This window comes from Perognathus longimembris, chromosome 3 (assembly GCF_023159225.1).
Source record: "Perognathus longimembris pacificus isolate PPM17 chromosome 3, ASM2315922v1, whole genome shotgun sequence".
NCBI lineage: Eukaryota > Metazoa > Chordata > Mammalia > Rodentia > Heteromyidae > Perognathus > Perognathus longimembris.
Window position 1 is genome coordinate 67,905,247 of NC_063163.1, and position 21,476 is coordinate 67,926,722.

At 54.6% G+C, this 21,476-nt stretch overlaps 1 protein-coding gene across 1 annotated transcript in view; it reads right to left on the reverse strand.

Annotated features, from left to right (window-relative positions):
* The window catches only part of Gng7 (G protein subunit gamma 7), an 82,062-nt gene that overhangs the window by 36,419 nt on the left and 24,167 nt on the right, over positions 1–21,476 (reverse strand). The window contains exon 2 of the mRNA XM_048342072.1: positions 20,252–20,308. The gene's annotated coding sequence lies outside the window, so the exon portion shown is untranslated. The remainder of the gene's footprint in view (positions 1–20,251; positions 20,309–21,476) is intronic.

The following is a 21,476-nucleotide window of genomic DNA, read 5'->3' on the forward strand; positions in this document are numbered from 1 at the left end:
GCTCTTAAAAAAGTCAGATGTGGAGCTACCCCAGGACCTGTGATTCCTCTGCTAGAAATGCTGCCTCAGAGAAATGGAAACTCCTGCTCGGACCTTCGCTGGGCCCTGTGTCAATTACCGAGTGATGGATGAACACACTGGGGTCCATCCTGTGGGAGTATCACATAGCCAGGAACAAGACAAGGTTGTGATGCACACAGTCATGCACAAGGTGGAAGGTCCCCACTGACACCACGCTCACTGAGAGAAGGAGACACAAAGGGCCCTGCAGTGGCTCCCTTGATAGGAAATGTCTAGAACAGGTGAATCCAGAGACAGGAAGTGTACTTCCTGGGGCTGTGGCAGGAGAAGGGAATGAGATGGTGCTCACAGGGACATGGCTTCATTTTGTGTGTGTGTGCCAGTCCTGGAGATTGAACTCAGGGCTTGGGCACTGTCCTTGAGCTTCTTTTGCTCAAGGCTGGTGCTCTACCACTTGAGCCACAGCTCTGCTTCCAGCTTTTTGGTCGTTTATTAGAGATGAGCATCTCACAGACTTTCCTGCCCTGGCTGCCTTCGAACCATGATCCTCAGATCTCAGCTTCCTTCGTGGCTCAGATGACAGGCCTGAGCCATCGGCACCGGGCTCTATTTTGGCAAAATGTCATTTCTGGTTTGATGGATGGCATATTTGACCTTCCCAAAGACCTCGAGTATCCTCAGGTCAATGCCTTGACCACCCTGTCTCTTAATACTACCCAGCACTGGGTACCAGGCTCCCCGTATCCATGGCAACCTGGCTGCAGCCCCTCCCCCTCCCCTGCAGAGTTCTGCACCCAAGCACTGCAGGTACACGGCGCATGCTCCACAGAAGCCTGAAGCTCCCCTCCCTGCCCTGTCATACCACAAAGATCTCATAGGGGAAAATGAGGGCAGACTTCCAGGGGAGGTTTAATACTCCTCCCAGAAGTTTCAAGCAGCAAATCTGGAGGCAGCCAGGGACAGGAGTTTTGTGGGAGGGATTCCGAGAAAAAAGGCCCTGCGGGTCAGGCTGCAGCTCCAGCGTCTGCCTGAAGGCCTGGCTTCACTCTGCTCAGCACCCCTCCACCCCAGCACCACTGGTCTAAGCAATACTCAGCCAGAAGAACAGCATGTGCGCAGGGACTCGGCTACACCGGCCCCGAAGTCAGAGCCAATCAGAGCCAAGCAATGAGGATCCTCAGCCAGGGCCAGCAGGCAGGGCGGCCTGGGGTGGCGGCTCAGGGCTGGGAGCACGAGCAGCGCCACTACGCAATCCTCAGTGCATGTGCTGAGGCTGAGCGTGTTCTGGGAACTGAAATGAATGCCCCACGCCAGACGGAGAAGCAGAAGCGGAGCCAAGCCCCGGGCTGGGCAGCAGGCCACCCTTCCTCTTCCCAGCCTCCCATGTTCCTTAGATCACAATTGCCTTTTATAGCCAGGTTAATACTGAACCATCAGGAGTCTGAGGAACTCAGCAGGTCAGGCGAGCAGGAAGGGCAAGCTGATCACAGCTGGGGTGTGGGACAGGGAAATTAAGCACGAGGACAGCCAGCAGAGGCCAGAGGTCCTAGCATCCTGCAAGAGAAGACACATTCCTTGCCTTATTTAATCTATTATTATTATTATTGCCAGTACCAGGCTTTGAACTAAGGGTCTTGCATTCATTTGGCTTCCTTGACTGTTGCTCTACCACTTGAGCCACACCTGCAGCCTGGCTTTTTGATGGTGAATTGGAGACGGACTCTCACAGATTTCCTGCCCAGGCTGGCTTCAGACAGAGATCCTCTAGAGCTCAACCTTCTGAGTGGCCAGATGTAAGCCCTGGGATCCTGGCTTGCTTTTATTTTTTTCCTGTGCCTGTCCTGGGGTTTGAACTCACACCTAGGTGCTGTCCCTTAGTTTTCTTCCTGCTCCAGGCCGATACACTTCCACCAGAGTCCTAGCTCAACTTCTGGCTTTTTTTTTGCAAGGAGCAAGTTCATGATCAGAAAGCCATCTCACTGGCCTCTGCCAGGCTGGACAGAAGGCGCTAACCCCCGAATGACTGCAGGGGGGGGCACAGGGGTGGGGCGAGACCTGGGGGACCCTGGAAGGCAGGAAATGCCAGGCAAAGAAGCTTCAAGGAATACAGCAGGCTCAGAAGTGCCAAGTCAGGGCTGTGTATCTAGTGATGGACGGGGAGACTGACCAAAAGTACACCCGGCTGGCTCCTGAGGAGCAGCAGGCTAAATTTAGGAGCCAATTATGTGGAGGATGTCAGCCTGTCCTGCTGACAGGAGCAGCATGTCGTCAGAGTTCCTAGATCGAGTTTTAAGCAGGCTGAGAGCCTTGGAGAGCCTGAGCTGAGAATTTGTCTTAGCTGGGTCTATTTTAGAGGGGCAAACTGAGCCTGAGGGAGGGGTGTAATGAAATCTCTTGGGCGTCCTGCCTACCAATAATAGCGTGGGAGCTTTCCCTATGACCCCAGGACCCTGGCAGGCGGCACTTAGAATGTCCTACCAACTCTAGCGTTCAGAGATGAAAAAAAGAACATCTAGGGTGTTTGGAGGTGTGGCTCAGTGGGTAGAGCGTTAGCCAATGAGTCAGGGACTGAGTTCAAGTTTATGATTCCCCCCCCCCCAAAAAAAAGAATGCAAAACCATTTGGTGTAAACCAACTGAACAACTCATGTGGGGAGAGGGAAAGAGGGACGGGGGAGGGGGGAACGAGGGAGGAAGTAACAAACAGTACAAGAAATGTACCCAAGTCCTAACATATGAAACTGTAACCTCTCTGTACATCACTTTGACAATAAATAAGAAAAAGAAAAGCAAAGAATAAAATCCAGGTGTGGCTTTTCTGCCTCACAGGCCCTGGGATGGTTTATGTAGCTATAGCTATGGGCATCTAAGCCCTTTAGTGGTCAGTATGGGCTTTTGGTTGCTGCTGTAACAAATCACATTACTTTGATAGCATACAACAACAGTGATTCCTTTCCTTCTTTCTCAGTTGCAGAGGACAGAAGTCTGAAATCCAGTTCTGGGCAGGGTCACCCGTTTCCCCCCCCCCCCCCCCCAACCGTGTCTAGGGGATCCTTCCTGCCTCTCTTGGTGTCTGGGACTCCAGACACCGGGGGGCATGCGGGAGGCCCTCTACTCAGCCTGCGCAAGCTTTTCTCCATGTTGTGCACCTGCGTGCACGTGGGCGCGCTCTGAGCTCCCTCGGTTGGGGTCCCCATGCTTAGTGTCCCCCTGGGGAAGCCAGGGCCGTGGCTCCCTCCTCCCCTACATCACAAGGACTAAGAGCTGGTGTCTCTGAGGGCAGTGTCAGAGGCTCTGCTCAGAGGCCTGCAGCTAACGCTGCAGGGCCCAGTCCCGCCGGCCTGTCAACGGGCACTGAAAAGAATCTGGACTCAGCAACAATCCTGGCCTGGCACATGCAACACATGGGTTCCATCCTCCTACCCCTTTTGATTTAAGGTGTTTAGCTGTTAACTAAAAGTTCATTCTAGAATGAGTACAAGAAGGTTTCCATGCCCGCAAAAAAAAATTGAGACCTTATCTGGGAAAATAGCCAATTGACCCAGGTGCTGGTGGCTCACACCTGTCGTCCAAGCTACTCAGGAGGCTGAGATCTGAGGATTGTGGTTCAAAGCCAGTCTGGGCAGGAAAGTCCATGAGATTCTCATCTCCAGTCAACCACCAGAAAACCGGAAGTGGCGCTGTGGCTCAAAGTGATAGAGTGCTAGCCCTGAGGGAAAAAGCTCAGGGACAGCACCCAGGATCCGAGTTTAAGCCCATGACATAAAAAAAAAAAAAGTACTCAGGTCAGTCTGAGAATCCGGGCTCAGCCTGGCCTGGCCCCCACCCGCGACCTTTCCCCTCCCAGCTTAGTGGCAGGGCTGCCACCAATTATAAGGGGAAGAGGCCTGAGGGCTCAGCTGGGGAAGGGGAACCCCTGGACCACAGAGGGGAGACAGGGCCAAGGTGCAACACAAACAACAGAATGTGTTGGTCACCAGACCTGTGTGGGCCTCTGAAAGGGAACCGAGGAGACAGAGTGGCATTTGGGAGAAAAGGTCACTGAGCTGAGCTGCTTGGGAGCCGGTGGGGGAGGGGCAGGGCAGGAGCCACCACACCTCAGAGTCAGAGCCCTCTGCAGGTGGCTGGGAGATGGGGAGATGCCCCTCCCCAAGCCAACAGGATCTCCCCCCCCACCCCTACTCCATCATGCCAGCTCAAACCAGATCAGGTAAAGCCTGCAGAGGGCAGCTACAGCCCCCTTTCACAGTCCCCATTCAAAGGAGGTAGATGCAATGGCCGGTGCTCTGGCAGCCTGAGATGCTGGCTGATAACTCCCCCAGTGAAGCGGGGGTGGGCAAGAGGAGGTGCACCTGTGCACCTCATGAGAGCCAGAAGGCTTGCTTCTTCCTAACACCCCAGGGCCAGGTGCTCCATCCTCTCGCAGCACCCCATTTCCAGGAAAGGTGCAGAGGAGCCTCCCCACTCAGGCTCTTGGACATTAGAGGTGTCTGCCAGGACACCTGGCTTTCAGGCTGGCTCTTATTTGCAAGCCCCCCCTCCACACCTGTGCCCACAGGAAGTCTGCATCTGTCCCAAACTTAGACTCCTAACCAGGCTGTAAAACTTGCAGGGAAGTTTGTATAATTGAAGATTAACAGTGAGCAAGCCACCAGGCCCTGGGGGCTCACGTCTGTCACCCCAGCACTCAGGGAGAACAGCCTGGGCAGAAAAGTCCTCTTGAGTCTTATTAATTAACTAGTGAAAAGCTGTCCTAGAGGCAGGAGGCATGGCCCAGGTAGTAAAGCACCAGCTGTGAGCAGAAAAAAAAAATCTGAGCAAGCTCATGAGGCCAAGTTCAAGCCCCAGTCCTGGCCTAATAAATTAATAAATACATAAACAAACAAGTCTGTAAATCTGAGCATGTTCCCAAAGCTGTACACCTCTGATCCCAGAATACCCTATCCCTCACCCCCCCCCCAAAGGACGCCCATACCCAGGAGCGGTGGCTCAGTCCCTTACTCTAGAAACTGCTATCTCTGCATTTACCAGTCCTAGATGGAGTCACAGGCTGGGGGGCTTTATTTGTTTGTTTGTTTGGTGACTGTCCTGGGGAATTGAACTCAGGACCCGGGCACTGTCCCTGAGCTTTTTTTGCTCAAAGTTAATGCTCTACCACCTGAACTACAGCTGCACTTCTGGCTTTTTTGGAGGTTAATCAGAAATAAAAGTTTCATGGGCTCCCTGTCTGGGATGGTTTTGAACTGTGATCCTCACATGTCAGCCTCCTGACTAGCTAGGATGGAAGGCATGGGCTACTGGTGCCCAGTTTCTCCAGTGATTCTTTTTTTTTTTTTGCCAGTCCTGGGGCTTGGACTCAGGGCCTGAACACTGTCCCTAAGCTTCTTTAGCTCAAGGCTAGTGCTCCACCACTTGAGCCACAGCACCACTTCTGGCTTTTTCTGTGTATGTGGTGCTGAGGAATCGAACCCAGGGCTTTGTGCATGCTAGGCAAACATTCTACCACTAAGCCACCTGCTCTGGTGATTTTTAAAAGAGGCTCTCACTTGTTCCCTGGTCCAGTTTGGACCACAATCTTCTATTTATGTTTCTCACAGAAACTAGGATGACAGATGAGCACAACTGTACCCAAATATTTTTGGGATGGAGTCTTGGGAACCCAGGCCAGCCTCAAACCTTGATCCCCCAGGTTTCATTGTGTAAGCTACAAAACTGCTATGAGCCACCAGCACCCGGCTTTGGGTGTCTGCTTCTGTCCCTGATCTCAGCCCCTCTGTAGGGCAGCACTTTTCCCAGCCCTGTTCCTGGCTGAGTAATATTCCAATGCAAACATGGACTCCATTGTGTTTATCCACTCATCTGTTGGTGGCTGTTTGGATTCTTTCCACCTCTTGGGTGCAGTGGGAATTATCTGTCTGGAGGCCTGTTTCCACATAGCCTAGAGAATTACCGGGTGATGACTTCCTGCCTTGGGCCCTGACCACACCAGTGTGCCTGGCTCCTTATTGAGATGTGGCTGGTGCCCAGGCTTTGTCCTCAGCCCTAGTGCTGTGTCCCCAGCCTGCAGACAGCAGCAGCTCCAGGAGAGCCAGGGCCCCCAGGACACTTTAAGTATGAGGCTGGGCGCAGGGCAGGTGGCAGGCAGGTTGGCTACACGGGTGAGGATCTTGCGTCTCATTAGTCCCTTGTGGAAACAGTGCTGGGCAGGGACAGAAGTGGGGAAGCCCCTCGCCTCCCCCCAGGGAGCAGGGCCTCCACTGCAGAATGTTCTATCCTGCTGAGGCCCTGATCTTTGAGGAAGCTCAGCTCTGGCTTCCAGTGTTATCTGTTTTGCAGATCTCACCAGCGGACATTGCTTCTGCCCCACCTGGCCCCTGGGGCCTCTTGGAGCCCTGGCCAGCTCAGTGTCTCCACTTTCCTCCTCTCCATTCTGCCCACGGTGTGTGTGTGGGGGGGGGGGGGTGGGGGGGGAAGGGGGATGGAGGAAGTTCCTAGAAAGCAAGACCCAGTAGGGCGGCAGCCCAGTCTCTGGTGGCATGGGTTCATTTCTGTCACCACTCCCACATCCTTGTGGAATTCTCCAGCCCAGGACCTCAGAACGCGACCTCAGTATGGTTGGTTGCTGATGGAGTGGGATGACACCTCATTGGAGCACGGTGGGCTTTAGCTGGAATTAAAGAATTAAAGAAAAGAGGGGCCGGGCCCAGAGGCTCACATCTGTAATCCTAGCTACTCAGGAGGCCGAGATCTGAGGATCCCAGTTCAAAGTCAGCCCAGGCAGGAAAGCCCATAAGATTATCTCCAACCAACCACCAGAAAACCGGAAGTGGTGCTGTGGCTCAAAGTGGTAGAGCGCTCCCCTTGGGGGAAAGAGCTCAGGGACAAGCACCCAGGTTCCGAGTTCAAGCCCCACAACTGACCAAAACAGAGAAGGGGATTTTCTTGGGGGGGGGCGAGGAACGGACAGTACTGGGGATTGAATTCAAGGCTTTGTACTTGGTGGGCAAGACGCCCCACCGTAAGAGCCACGCCTCCACCGTGAGAGCCCTGCCCCACAGCGAGAGCCACGCCTCCACCGTGAGAGCCACGCCACCGCGAGAGCATTGCCCCATCGCGAGGGCCACGCCTCCACCGTGAGAGCCACGCCTCCACCCTGAGAGCCACGCCTCCACCATGAGAGCCACGCCTCCACCGTGAGAGCCCTGCCCCACCGCGAGGGCCACGCCTCCACCGTTAGAGCCCTGCCCCACAGCGAGACCCACGCCTCCACCCTGAGCCACGCCTCCACTGTGAGAGCCACGCCTCCACCGTGAGAGCCTCGCCTCCACAGCGAGAGCCTTGCCCCACCGTGAGGGCCACGCCTCCACCCTGAGAGCCACGCCTCCACCGTGAGAGCCACGCCTCCACCGTGAGAGCCACGCCTCCACCGTGAGAGCCACGCCTCCACCCTGAGAGCCACGCCTCCACCGTGAGAGCCACGCCTCCACCGTGAGAGCCCTGCCCCACCGCGAGGGCCACGCCTCCACCGTGAGAGCCACGCCTCCACCGTGAGAGCCCTGCCCCACCGCGAGGGCCACGCCTCCACCGTGAGAGCCACGCCTCCACCGTGAGAGCCACGCCTCCACAGCGAGAGCCTTGCCCCACAGGGAGAGCCTTGCCCCCACCGCGAGAGCCACGCCCCTATCCGGCTCCCCTAGTTTCCGAGTCTTTGCAATTTTGCCTGCAGGACCTGGTCTTGAACTAAGATGACAAGTGCCGAGCAAAAGGAGACATTTGACACAGACAGGCACGGTGGGGGCTGGGGGCCACTGTGGGGAGGCAGAGGCCCAGGCCCAGGGCGGGGAGGGAGAGGGCCTGAGGGAGTCCTCCGGGGGAATCCGAGGAGCCTCGGACTTGGAGCCTCCGGAAGTGACCGGAAGTGGATCTTTGTTGGGCAAGGCACCTGTTCATTGAGTCTGCAAAGCAATCCCCTGGGCCGAGTTCTGTCTTTAACACCGAGCAGCCACGGCCTGGCTACCCTGGGACAATGGAGGACCGAGGAGTGGACCAGGCCAACTGGTTCGATCGTGGTGGTCCATCGCCCCTGCTGGGGGAGCCAGGGGGAATCGGCTCCTCCAATCCAGCTTGGGAGGCGCGACCAAGGGTCTGCCCGGCAGTGGAGGCCCCCTCCACTGGGTAAAGGAAAGGAAGGAGAACCCAGGGGTTGGGAGGGGCACCTGGCAGGTGTCCCCTCCCCCCCCCCCCCCCGGGACAGCTCAGTGACTTAAGAGAATGTTACAAAGCCCAACTGCGGGGGTTGGGGTTTTAGGGGGGAGGCAGTGGTGGTGCCTCCATCCTCTGTCTTCCAGTTAATGTCTTATGTCTGGTCCCAGGCAGCCTGGGATGTGTCCTCAGGCAGGCAGGGCTGGGTTTGGGCCTGGCTGGGGTGCAGACAGACACCTGAGACCCAGCTCCAGAAACTCAGCGCTGGCCCCTGGGCAGCGGGGACGCGGACATGCTCAGTGACCCCCTCCCGTCCGTGCAGCTGGGGTGGGAGGCCAGCGCCTCCCTTTTCTGGGCAGCAGTGGTCCCCTCCACCCCACCCCAGCCCTTACTAAGCCTCTCTGTGGCGGGATCCAGGGCCCGGCTAGACAGCCCGGGAGACACATGGCGGGAAGCGATGACGGCAGGGGATGGCAGCGCGCCGGCTCGGTCTCCTCTCCGCAGGCTGACTACACGAGAGAAGAATTCCGCCGGCCAGCGTCTAGACTGCGGGTCGGGGACGCCGCGAAGCGCAGCCGGGAGCCAGAGTGGCGGCGCAGGCGGAGGCGGGCTCTGCTGCCACCTGGTGGTCACAGCCTGCAGGCGCGCGCTGCGGGGAGCGGGGAGGGGGAGGGGCCTTACACACCACCCGGAAGATGTCCCACAGCTGCTTCTGTTGCATAATCCAATAATATATCAGAAAAAGAATGAGCTTTTGGCAGCATGCTTCTGTTCCAGTACTGGGACTTGAACTCAGGGCCTTGCACACTCAGGTTTGGTGGTGGTGGTGGTTGTGGGGCTGGAACTCAGGGCCTGGGTGCTGTTTTCACTCAAGGTTCCAACATTTTCAGTGCTTATCTCCAATTGGAGATAAGAATCTCACAGAATTTCCTGCCCTGGCTGGCTTTGAACCACTGTCCTCAGAGCTCAGCCTCCTGAGTAGCTAGGATGGCAGGCATGAGCCACCAGCACTTTGCTTAGCACTGAGCTGGACTCAAGGCCTCATGCTTGCCAGGCAGGCCCTTTACTACTTGAGCCGTGCCCCGGCTCTGTCCTTTTGCTGATCATCTTTTAGATATGAGGACAGGGATCCTTGGGGTGGGGGTGGGGGACAGAATATTCTGGCATTAGTGGTGATGGCAGCACAATCTGCGAATGTGCTAGAACTCACAGAGGTGAGTTTGCAGGTGGGAGCCCAATGAGGTGATTGTTTGGGGGGTAGGGAGGGGGAAAGGCTGTAGGATGAGTGGAAAGCCAGAGGCATGGTGACCCCTCCCATCTCTGCCTGCCACACCTGCCACTCCTGCCCCAGACCCCTGAGATGGGACCCCACCCACGACCCCATCCACACCCACAGCACGGCCCACGCCCGGGTCCCCTGCTCCCCAGGGGGCTACCAAAGGCTGCTGAAGCAAACTGGAAAGATCCAGGATGGGGGGGGGGACCTGCGGGCTGACCTGGGATGGCTCCCAGTGGAGCTGGGAGCTCCCGTGACCTCTCTTGGGGTTTTAAGCTTCTAGATTCGCTTATAAACAGAAACATCTCCACTCTCTCCTCCCAGGGTGCTGGGAAGACAGACATGGGCCCCAGCAATGTCCAGTTTCTGGCCTTTCTTCCCTCCCTCTAAATAACCCCTGCTGCCTGTGAGGGCTAAGCATAGATTACCCTGACTTCAGGGCTGCATAGTGTTCCTCCCCCCCAAAAATGCATCAACCTGAACCTCAAAAGTAGACTGTTAGGGGCTAAACTGTATTCCTTTCCATGCCCTGTATCAGGCCAGGGGTGGTGACTCATGCCTTCAGTCCCAGCTGCCCAGGAGGTGGAGCTGGGGAAGATTGTGGTTAGAGGTCAGCTTGGGCAAAAGTGTCTGCCAAGACTTCATCTCAACCAACAAGTCAGGCTTGATGATCTATATTATAATCCCGGCTATAGAGTCATAAATAGAAGGGTTGAGGTCCAGGCCAGCCAAAGCTAAACCACGAGATCCTCAAAATAACTAAAACAAAAATAAAACACATGAGGGGTGTTGACTCAAGGGGCAGAGGGCACCTGCCTAGCCAAGCACAAGGCCCTGAGTTCAAACCCCAGTACTCCAGATTTAAAGCCCCTAGTAGGGTGGTCACATGTCTCAGTAGCTCCCTCTAACTGCTGTGCCCCCCACATTCAGGCTTCATTCCTGGGGTTGTTTTGCTTTGGGTGTTGGTTGGCTAAGCACTTACCATGTATGGGGCACACACATGTCAGGTCCAGACCCATATGGCAGAGCTTTCAGCTCACCAAGGGTACAAAATGTGGCCCTGTAAAAACCCATGGCAGGCCGGGCATGGTGGCTCACGCCCGCAATCCCAGCTACTCAGGAGGCTAAGATCTGAGAAGCACCATTCAAAGCCAGCCCGGGCATCTCTAATCAAGCACCAAAAAAGCCAGAAGTGAAGGCTGTGGTTCAGGTGGTAAAGCACCAGCCTTGAGAGGAAAAGAAAAAGTTCAGGGACACTGCCCAGGCCCTGAGTTTACAAAACAACAACAAAAAGTTGAAATGAACATGGGACCACTACATGGCCTCAAACCAACTATCAGGAATGAGGCTAGAACCTTCCATGGTTCCCTACTACCCACAGGATCAAGTAAGTCTCTGACAGGTTGCCTCATTTTCCCATTTTCCCATCTCCTTCTAGGTCCTGGAACCGTCCCCCCCACCCCCCAGTCAGGACCAGGACATTCTCATTACTGCACTGAATTAAGTTGCCACTTCCAGCTGGGTGCTGGTGGCTCACACCTATCATCCTCGCTACTCAAGAGGCTGAGATGTGAGGATTCCAGTTCAAAGCCAGCCCGGGCAGGAAAGTCCCCAGCAGACTCTTATCTCAAATAACTACCCCAAAACTGGAGGTGGCTCTGTGGCTCAAGGGGTAGAGCGCTGGCCTTGAGCAAAAGAGCTCAGGGACAGTGCCCAGGCCCTGAGTTCAAGCCCCAGGACCGACAAAAGACACACACAGAGGAAGTTGCCACTTCCTTGAGGAAGTGGCACAGCCCCAGGTGGGGGCACGGGTTTTCACCCTCAAGCAGTCTTGACTTCAATAGTTCAGCCACCTGGGGATCTGGGGGTGACCCTGCAGGCCTGGGGGGAGCACCATGATTGGGGAGCCCTGGGCATGGAGCAGGTGGCTCAGCCCTTTACAGGGCCCAGGGTATCTCCAGAGAACAACCCGGTCCCCACCCACCAGCAGAGATAAGCTGGCAGGCAGTTGTACAGTGTGGCGCCAGGAGTTGGGGTGTCCTGGTTAATGGTTTTCCAGGGGTGCTGAGGGCAAGTCCCCATTGCTATCTGCCTCCCCTCAAGGCCCAGAAAGCTGCTAGGGTTCACATTCCAGCTTCTCCCTGCCCCTCCCTCCCTCCCTCCCTGGGGCTCCAAATTCCAGGGTGACAGCTCCATTCCCAGCATGGCCCTGACTCAGCAGAATGTCAGGCAGGGGACAGGACGGACAGGACAGGGACAGGGACAGGACAGGACGCCACATTCCAGAGGCTCCCAGCTCCGTGGCTCAGCCTCAGCCGGCAGCTGACTCAGCCAGCCGCTGCATGTGACCCTGTCTCCTTTGGGGTCCCACAGTTACAGTCCTCAAAGCTCCCTGCTTGCTGGCCCCTGGCAAGGTCACCCTGTGCAGGTCAGGCGAGGATGGCAGGGTTTCTCTCCCTCACTCTAAACATCTGCCAGGGCTTTGCTCTGACCTTGGGGAACCAAAGGTGTCTGATGAGCTGCTGCCAGGTGGCACTAGGCACGGCCTGAGCCTCTGTCTCTGTCTCTCAGTCTGTCTGTCCCTCTCTCTCTTCACGTCTCAGGGAACATCTCCCCACTTCAGCCCTGCTGTGGGCTGGGCCCAATGGCACGTGTGGATTCTTACACACTGTCGGCCATGGAGCTATCCGGGACACCCCATCCCCTGGGCTCCAGGTCCTGGCGCCCTGTCTGGATCTGACACCCCTGGATGAACTTGCAGCCACCCCGACAGTATCAGTTCATGGATGGGAGTGTGTGTGTGTGTGTGTGTGTGTGTCTGTGTGTGTGTCTGTGTGTGTGTCTTCATTTACATCTGCAAAAGGCTTTCTGCCTATAACACAAACCCCAGGAAGGACACACACAAGGGTGGAGGATTAGAGAAGACACAGACGCCAAGGGTGCCATCCTGGAATGGTGCCATCTTGAAATGAGGCCATCCTGGAACAGTGCCATCTTGGCACTGCACCTACTACAGCAGGGATACAATAAAACATTATGGCCGATAGCACCTTGGCAAACACATGACCAACAGCCTATGAACAGCATGGAGAACCAAGCTGTATGAAGGCACAGGGAAGACGCCGAAGAGGAAAGTGGAGGGAGAACCATCAACTGGCTTTCTCAGGAGGCCCGTGAAGGCTGGGCAGTCAGGAGAGGAAAGGGGACCCACTTCATTCTTGAGCTCCCTTGGCTCTCTGGGGATGGATGGCCAGGGAGCACCACAGAGCCCAGAGGTTGGTTGACATGGAGTTGATCTCTAATCCTTATCCTCAGATCTCCCAAGTAGCTGTGATTACAGCCACAGCACCTGTCGCAAACACTGTCGCCATCTGCCTGTGTTCCTGACATGTCCCTCCATGGCCAGCCAGGCCAGCCTGCCCAAGTAGCTTCCTCAGAGAAACTTTTGACCTTTGACGACCTCCAAAATGACCTCATGATTGTGGAATTCAGCGCTTGACAGTTCCAGCTTTTGGGGGAGTTAATTGGAGATAAGAGTCTCATGGACTTTCTTGCCTAGGCTGACTTTGAACTCTCAGCCTCCTGAGTAGCTAGGATGATAGGTATGAGCCACCAGCGCCTGGCTTAGGAAGCCCCTCGCCCTCCTGGGGGTGGGGAGTGGCTACCTGGGACATCTGTGTGTTCTCAACGTAGAGCTTTCCTGGGACAGCTGGAGACAAGGAGGTGACCCAGTCCTGTCAAGACTTCCGGAGGGAGGGGAACAGTTATGGGGTCAGGGAGATTCAGAAAAACAGAGAAATGTCCGTCGCAGCATGCTGAAATTCTCCAAAGATCAGAGACTTGAGGATTGGAAACGACATACGCAGAGGGCAGACAGACAGACACACACCCGACAAGCTGAAGGCTGGGTGTGTTGGCACACGCCTCTCATCTCAGCTACCAGGGCAACGGAGGCAGGCGAGGGACGGTGGTCCAGGCCCCAAGACCAAAAGCTTGAGACTTCTATCTGGAAAATAACCAAAGCAGGAACTGGAGGCGTGTCTTACACTGTGTGGGCGTGGCTTAAGAGATGGGTGGGACCTACCGGGGCAGGGGCGGGACTTGAGGGTGTGGCTTGTGTTGTGGGCGTGGCTCCGTGGTGGAGGTCCCGCCTAGCAGATGCTAGGAAGAGCAGAGCAGGAGGCTGATGGGCCCACCAGCCCGGGATCACCTAGAGGCCCCGGGTCTACAGGGTGACTATCACAGAAGGTGCTGAACGTGATCGTGCTGCCCGCGGGGAAGAGGAGAAAGGCGCCTTGTCTGTCCGTGTGAGACATGCTCCACAAACTTGCCAGGGGAAAACAGATCCTGGCCGGTTGGTCAGCGCGAGGAACACGGGGCCAGCGAGCCACATGACCAAGTTCCAGGTCTCAGACACGAGAGGTGTCTGGGAAGCTGTCATTGCTCAGAGGAGCCTGGGGACATGCAATGACCAATGCCACCGGCTCCTGGGCCAGGGTGAAGACAGGAAGGACGATGGGAAGTGAAGTCCAGGTCATCAGCTGGTTTCTCAGCTGTGGAAAATGCTGCCGCAAAGAGAAGCCAGGCGTCCACTGTCAGGTCAGTTTTTCCATCAGCCAAGAATGAAAAGGTTTTTAAGACTCTCCAGGATAATCCCAGTGCTAAGGCAGAAGGATCTTGAGTTCTAAGCCAGCCTGGGAGACACAGCAAAACCTTGGCTCAAAAACCCAACCCAAACCAAACCAAACCAAAAACATTATTAAGAAAGAATTCAGAAACACATCTGGCAAAACAGCCAGCATTAGCTAGTTAACCCTTTGCTGTCTAAGCTTTTCAGGCTTGGACAGGAGGGCTTGTCAGTGCCCACAGCTTTCTATTTGGTCAGTACTGAGATTCAAACTCAAAGGCCTCATGGTGGTACACAACCATTTGGGCCAAATCTTCAGCCCAGCTATTTGCTGCTTAATTGGAGATGGAGTCTTATGGACTTCCCAGGCTGATCTTGAACTTTGGGCCTCCAGATCTCTGCCTCCTAAGTAGATAGGCTTACAGGAGTGAGGCACCAGTACAGACTGGAACCCCAACTTCTCAGCAGACACTGTGTTGGCCCTGCATACTGAGCCCTATGGCAGGAGGCAGAGCTCTGGGCAGGGATGCTGGCCTGACACAGGCTTTTTTTTTTTTTTTGCCCACCCCTGATGAACCCTTTCCAGCCCCCACTGGGCTCCCCATGTTCCCACAGCCCCCAGACATCTCCATACGTGACTGTCACCCCCAGGAGTGCTTTGAATCAAAGGAGGCTGAGGTTCCACAAATCCTCAGTGACCATGCTGCTATCACTCCCACTCTGTGGGAGGCAGACTGACTGTTCAAGTTGTTGCTTAGCAACAGGACCTGACCTCATAGTAGCTGGGCTCACTGTGATGGGCCCCGGAGCCCCATTCTCACTGCCCTGACCCTGGTGATGGTGGATATGAACCTCTCTGGTTTTTGGTTTCTTAGTATGTAAAACGTGGTGGTAGCAAGTTTTGATTCAGCCGTAAGCCCAAAATAAGCTCAAGAGTGGGTTGCTATTCGGAGCTTCTGTGGGAACCATGGGAATGTCATGACCTAGCCCCGCGGAACTCTAGATCTTTCTGTGCGCAGAACTCTAGAGCCTCCTGTCTGCCTCCCAAGGACTGGGGTTACAGGCATGCCCTTGGCTGAGGAAGGTCTGAAGCCCCCCTGTGAGGTGAGGTTCTGGAGTGACAGGGCTCTCCCTCAACATCGTGGGCTCCTGGGGGAAGGATCATTGTTGACTGAGCGGTCATGCTGTGTATTGTCCACTGCTGAGCAGTGTTTCTGGTCTCCAGTAGGAAGCATCTAGAAATCCTGACAATTAAAACTTTCTCCTGGTTGGGTACCAGTGGCTCATGCCCATCATCCTAGCTACTCAGGAGGCTAAAATCTGAGGACTGCGGTTCAAAGTCAGCCCTAGCAGGAAAGTCCTTGAGGCTCTTATCTCCATCTAACCACCAGAAAAACCAGAAGTGGTGCTATGGCTCAAAGTGGTAGAGCATTAGCCTTGAGCAAAAAAGCTCAAGGACAGTACCCAGGCCCTGAGTTCAGGCCCCAGGATTGACCCCCCCCCCCCCCGCAAAAAAAACCCATAAAAATCTGGAGTCAAAAATTGTCCCACTCGAGAGCCCCAGAGCTCAGGATCCAATTGGATTCAAAGAAATTCTGCACCCATAGTTATCTCCCCTGCTGGAATCCTAAGCCACTCCCAACACTGAGTGGGGAGAGAGGATGGCAGTTCCCAACGCTGGGTTCCCCCAGCAGTGTGTTCTGCTATTTCTTGGGAGGAGGGAGAGGAATGAATTTTGTCCCCAATAATTAATGCAAAGTCTTTCCCTGTGTCTACTGTGCACCCAGGGCTGAGTTGCTCACTGTGTGGCATGTCGTGGGCACTGCAAGGGGCTGATCAGAGTCCCTGGCCTCCACGTGCTCCGTGGCAGGAGCTCCCCAGTTGTGATCACAACACATGTCCCCTGATAGCCCTGCAGGGTTTCTGCAGGGGGCAGGACCTCCTGATGAGACCCCAGCTTCTAGTGGTCAGTCAGTGTCATGCTTGAGCTTCCTAGGAAGCACCCTAGCTTCCGCTTAGCTGCAGACAGGGCAGGGAGAAGGTTCCAGGCATGGTGCGCTGCAAGCAGGGGGGCCCCTTTGTTGGGTCTCAGCACGCACCCTGTGATTATGCGTGTGCTCTGTGTAATTAGGCACAGCCAGCAGCCGTGACCATCCCCAAGCAGAACACGAAGGTTTCCACTGTATATCTTGGCAGATCTTGCAGAGAACAGCTTGTCCACAGAGAGAACTGATAATAACATGAATTTCAACACGCCTGCACAGACTGCTCTGATTTGGTGGATGGCAGGGCAGGAGGTCTACTCTGATGGGGTGGGGGTGGGGGGCTGATGAAGCTGAAAGCCTGCTCTGATTGGTAGAATGAGGCACTGGAGGCAAGCTCTGGTTGATGGATGGTGGAGCTGGAGGTCTGTTCTGATTGGTGGATGGTGTAGCTCGAGGCCTGCTCTGATTGGTGGAATGTTGCATGGAGGCCAGCTCTGATTGGTGGATAGTGGAGTGGAGACCTGCTCTGATAGGAGGACTGTTACGCTGGAGGCCAGCTCTGATTGGTGGATGATGCTGGAGTTTGTTCCCACTTGACGCCACTCTCCAGATAAAAGTCTCCCATTGGGTAGGGGGTGGGGGCTGGGAACATGGCTTAATGGTAGAGTGCTTGTTTAGCATGCATGAAGCCCTGGGTTCTATTTCTCAGCGCTACATGAACAGAAAAAGCCAGAAGTGGCGCTGTGGCTCAAGTAGTAGAGTGCTAGCCTTGAGCAAAAAGAAGCCAGGGACAATGCTCAGGTCCTGAGTTCAAGCCCTAGGACTGGCAAAAAAAAAAAAAAAAGTCTCTTTACTAACTCTCCAGGAGAATGAGGAACTCAGGAAAACACACTCAGCTACTTAAAGGTCGCAGGGATAGTTTGTGGGCTGAGATGAAGCTCTGAGTGATGGACACAGCTTGTGTTGGGGTGAGGGTCCCCCCAGCATGATGAATAGGCAGGCCATTCTCTGGGGCCATCCCATCCTGCAGGGGGCTGGACAGTGTCTCTAGTTTCCCTCATGCCTCCCCCATGCTGGGGTCTCCCCAGGCATGACAGCCACATGTCCCTGGACCTCCCCCGGAGTCCTCTGTGTCTACAGAATATGTCCAGCCACTAATGACAGAAAAGCAAGCAGCTTTCCTGCAATTGAGCTGCTCCCTGCCCACACCAAGAACTTGAACCCCAGAACCCACACTTTCGGGCCAAAAGTGTGAGTTAGGGGACCTTAGCCTCCACAACCAACCCCGGTCTCTTCCCAGTGACCACATTCAGCAAAACCTGGGGCAGGGACCCCCACTTGTCACCCTACAGATGAGGTAGTCTGTGTCCCTGAGGGCCATGTGTCCATGCCCTGGCCCTGGCAGGTTGTGGGGTGCTGCTAGAGAATGAGCTTGCCCCTCCTCCTCCTCCCCAAACACCTTGCAACAGGGCCCACCATGTGGGGTGGTGTATGCTGGCCTGGGGAGGAGCCGCAGGTCAGTGCCCAAGTCCCCAGCTGATACAGCTGATCCTAGTTCTCAAAGTAGGGGTGTGAGATTTGCCGCAGGGATGTAAGGTGTGGCCAACCTGCCCCACCTCCATCCTTCCCTGATCATCTGCATTTCTACACACACACACCCAGCTCTGGGTGGAAACCTTGGAAATTGTGGGCTTCCTCTGCCCCCTGGTGGCCACTGGTGGAATAGTGGGCTCTCTAGCTGAGGAGCACTGGAACTCAGCAGGGTCCTTGTCTTCCTGGACCAAAAAAGGTATCCTTTCTACCAAGGGTCCCCTGATTGGGACAGTGAGGGACCGATGGGACCGCCCCTCCAGTGAAACCAACTAGCAGAGCTGAACGTTTGATGGGACCAAGACCCAACCATAACCAATAGATACAGAAATGTTTAAGTAATGTTAAACTCTGGAAGAATGGCACAAAAAGACAAAGAACCGCAATATGCCAACATCCTAAATCCTCTGTAAAAAATCCTCTCTCCTAGGAAGCCAGTGCTGTGGCTCACACCTTTCATCCTAGCGACTCAGGAGGCTGAGATCTGAGTTCAAGGCCCAGCCCAGGCATGAAAGACTCTTATCTCTAATTAACCACCAGAAAACTGGCACTGTGCTTCAAAGTGGTAGAGCACTAGCCTTGAGCAAAACAAGCTTAGGGACAGAGTCTAGGCCCTGAGTTCAAGCCCCACATCTGTAAAAAAAAAAAAAAAAAACACTATGAGCAAAGCCAAAAATTTAAGATTCTCAGAAAAAGATCTATAATGTAACCAAAAGACACACACACACACACACACACACACACACAAACTCTAATCAGGGGCAGAACCCCCCTCACCATGGGAAAGTCTGCAGAGGAGCCCAGTATGGTGGAACATGCCTGTAATCCCAGCGTGGGGGAGGCAGAGGCAGGAGGATCTGAGGCCTGCCTGGGTCACGTCATGAAATCGTGTCAAAAAGCAAAGCAAAGTGAATAAAAAGAAAACCAAACAAAAAGTCAAGTCAGCAAAGAGCACATGGGCAATTCACCCCAGAAACCCTGAGATAACCCAACAAGAAAGGACTGCTTTCGCTGGCCAGAGCTGCAGAGGCTTGAAACCTGCACTGGGACCAGGCGCCTGCGGCTCACACCTGCAATCCTAGTTCTTCAGAAGGCTGAGATCTGAGGGTCGTGTTTTGAACCCAACCCAAAGCAGAAAGGCCCAGGAGACGCTCCTCTCCAATTAACCACCCTGTACACCCATCACCCATAGCTACTTCTGGAACATTTCCTCATCCCAGAATTCTAGGTCTCATCTCTACCTCTGTCTGTTCTGGAAGTTTTCTATCAGTGGAGCCATGCACCGGTGCGTGTGTGTGTGTGTGTGTGTGTGTGTGTGTGTGTGTGTGTGTGTGTGTTGCTCTCACCGAACGCCATGGCCTCGTGGTCCCTGCACATCATGGCTGTGCGTCACAGCCTCATCCTGTTCCTGGCTGATTAATACTCCACTGTGTGGACGGAGCATGTGGTGTCCACTCATCCTTCCCCGGGTTCACGTATTTCTACATGGGCCTTCTAAGCATGTCCGATTCTAGATCATTTCCTGTCACCTAGGCGAAGGGGGAGAGTGGATGGGTGACCTCATACAGGTCTGGTGCCCCCGGCGAAGCTCAACATAAAAGAACCAGCCTGGGCTGGCGATATGGCCTAGTGGCAAGTGCTTGCCTTGTATACATGAAGCCCTGGGTTCGATTCCTCAGCACCACATATATAGAAAATGGCCAGAAATGGCACTGTGGCTCAAGTGGTAGAGTGCTAGCCTTGAGCAAAGAGAAGCCAGGGACAGTGCTCAGGCCCTGAGTCCAAGCCCCAGGACTGGTAAAAAAAAAAAAAAAAAAAAGAACCAGCCTGAGCCGGGTGCCGGTGGCTCACACCTGTCATCCCAGCTACTCAGGAGGCTGAGATCTGAGGATTGTGGTTCAAAGCCAGCCCTGGGCAGAAAAGTCCATGAGACTCTTATCTCCAATGAAAACCAGAAAACTGGAGGTGGTGCTGTGGCTCAAAGTGGTAGAATGCTCCCCTTGAGCTGAAGAGCTCAGGGACGGTGCCCAGGCCCTGAGTTCAAGCCCCAAGATTGACAAAAAAAAAGAACCAGCCTGGCTCTTTGCAGCCTGCCTCTCTTCTGTGTGCTCCCAGCCTTCCCAGCTCCCATGAGCCACCATCCCTCCTGCAGTGACACCACAGGGAGCTTCACCAGCCACCATGGCCTGGCCTTGCCCCCAGGACTGTGAGCTACAACAACCTTTTTACCTTTACACAGCACCCAGCCTTAGGTTTTTTTTTTTTCTCTCACAGCAACAGAAAACAGACAACTTAACATCCAAACATGCATTACTGCCACAGACGCTGTGTGTCTGCAGTGACGGGTAAGGGCAGGCCACGCCCCCAGGAGGCCAGGAAAAGGGAGGGAAGGGCTGTGGAGCTCAGACACGCAGGACAATATTACAAGCGTGCACTTCTGCACTGGCACCACACATGCTATCTCTGCAGAAATCCATACTTTCCCCCGTCCCAGCTCGCCTCCCCCTGCCAACTCAACATCAAATGCAAATAAAAACACCACAGTGCCTACCTGTGCTACAGTTCTCTGCCGTCCCCAGCTCCAGAACCCAGCACCAAGCCTCCTTCCCTACAAGAGAAACAGCACATTAGCCGGATCTGCCAGGCAGCAGCTGCGGAGCTGGGAGTTCACCCCCATGGATGGCTAAGATGGTGTCAGAAATCACTTTGCAAGTCCCGCCTCAAAGTCACTCTTCCAAGCAGAGGATGGTGCAGCCCCAGAGGCTGCTGCACTAACCACGCAAAGGGAATCTTCTTACAAGACCTAAGAGATCTGTGACATTTCCTGAATGCACCTCACCTGTATTTGGAAAATAAATGGAAAGCATGACCTTTTGTGTCTGTTTGCGTGCGCGCACGCGCATATGCAAGATGTTCATCTAGAGGGCTGAGTGCAGTAGTTCACGCCTGTAATCCCAGCTACACAGGAGGTAGAGGTCGGAGGATTCAAATCTGAGGCTAGTCCAGAAAAAAAGCATGCAATTCTATCTAAAAACCTAACTAACACATAAAGGACTAGGGGTGTGGCTTAGCCTAGCAAGTACAAGACCCTAAGTTCAAACCCCAGTAATCACTCAGAAAAACAAAATAAAATGTTTTTAACCCTGAGTTAAAAAACTTTTTTTTGCCGGTCCTGGGCCTTGAACTCAGGGCCTGAGCACTGTCCCTGAGCAAAAGAATTGATCAAGGGTAGCATTCTAGCACTTGAGCCACAGCGCCACTTCCAGCTTTTTCTGGTTATGTGGTGCTGAGGAATAGAACCCAGGGCATGAAGGCAAGCACTCTACCACTAGGCCACATTCCCAGCCCCCAAAACTTTTTTTGTTTTTTAAGGTTTTACTGTGGATTCCTTTGCAAGCTGTGGCCAATTTGCCTTCAAGGTTCAGGAGGAAACCTGAAATCCCCAGCACTGCCTGCAGGGGGCAGCATTTCCCCAGAAATGTCCTGAACGCCCTTGGGGAACCACAGTGCTGGGACTTGGCAGAATCTTAGGCCCTGGAGCTTCCAAGGCCCTGAGGCAAGAGGGGCCACCGAAGCAGACGCTGTCAACTGGGACAACTGATGAAAGGGCCACGCAGCAAGCTCCCAGAGCAGCCCGAGGCTGTGCCTCTACCTTGAGGATCTGCGAGTGCACACGTTACTTTTGACTAATCAATTAGTCAAAAACTTGCAGAGATGGCACAGGGGTTCCCACGCCAGTGGTGCCAGCAGTGACATGCAAGCGTGACATTACACAA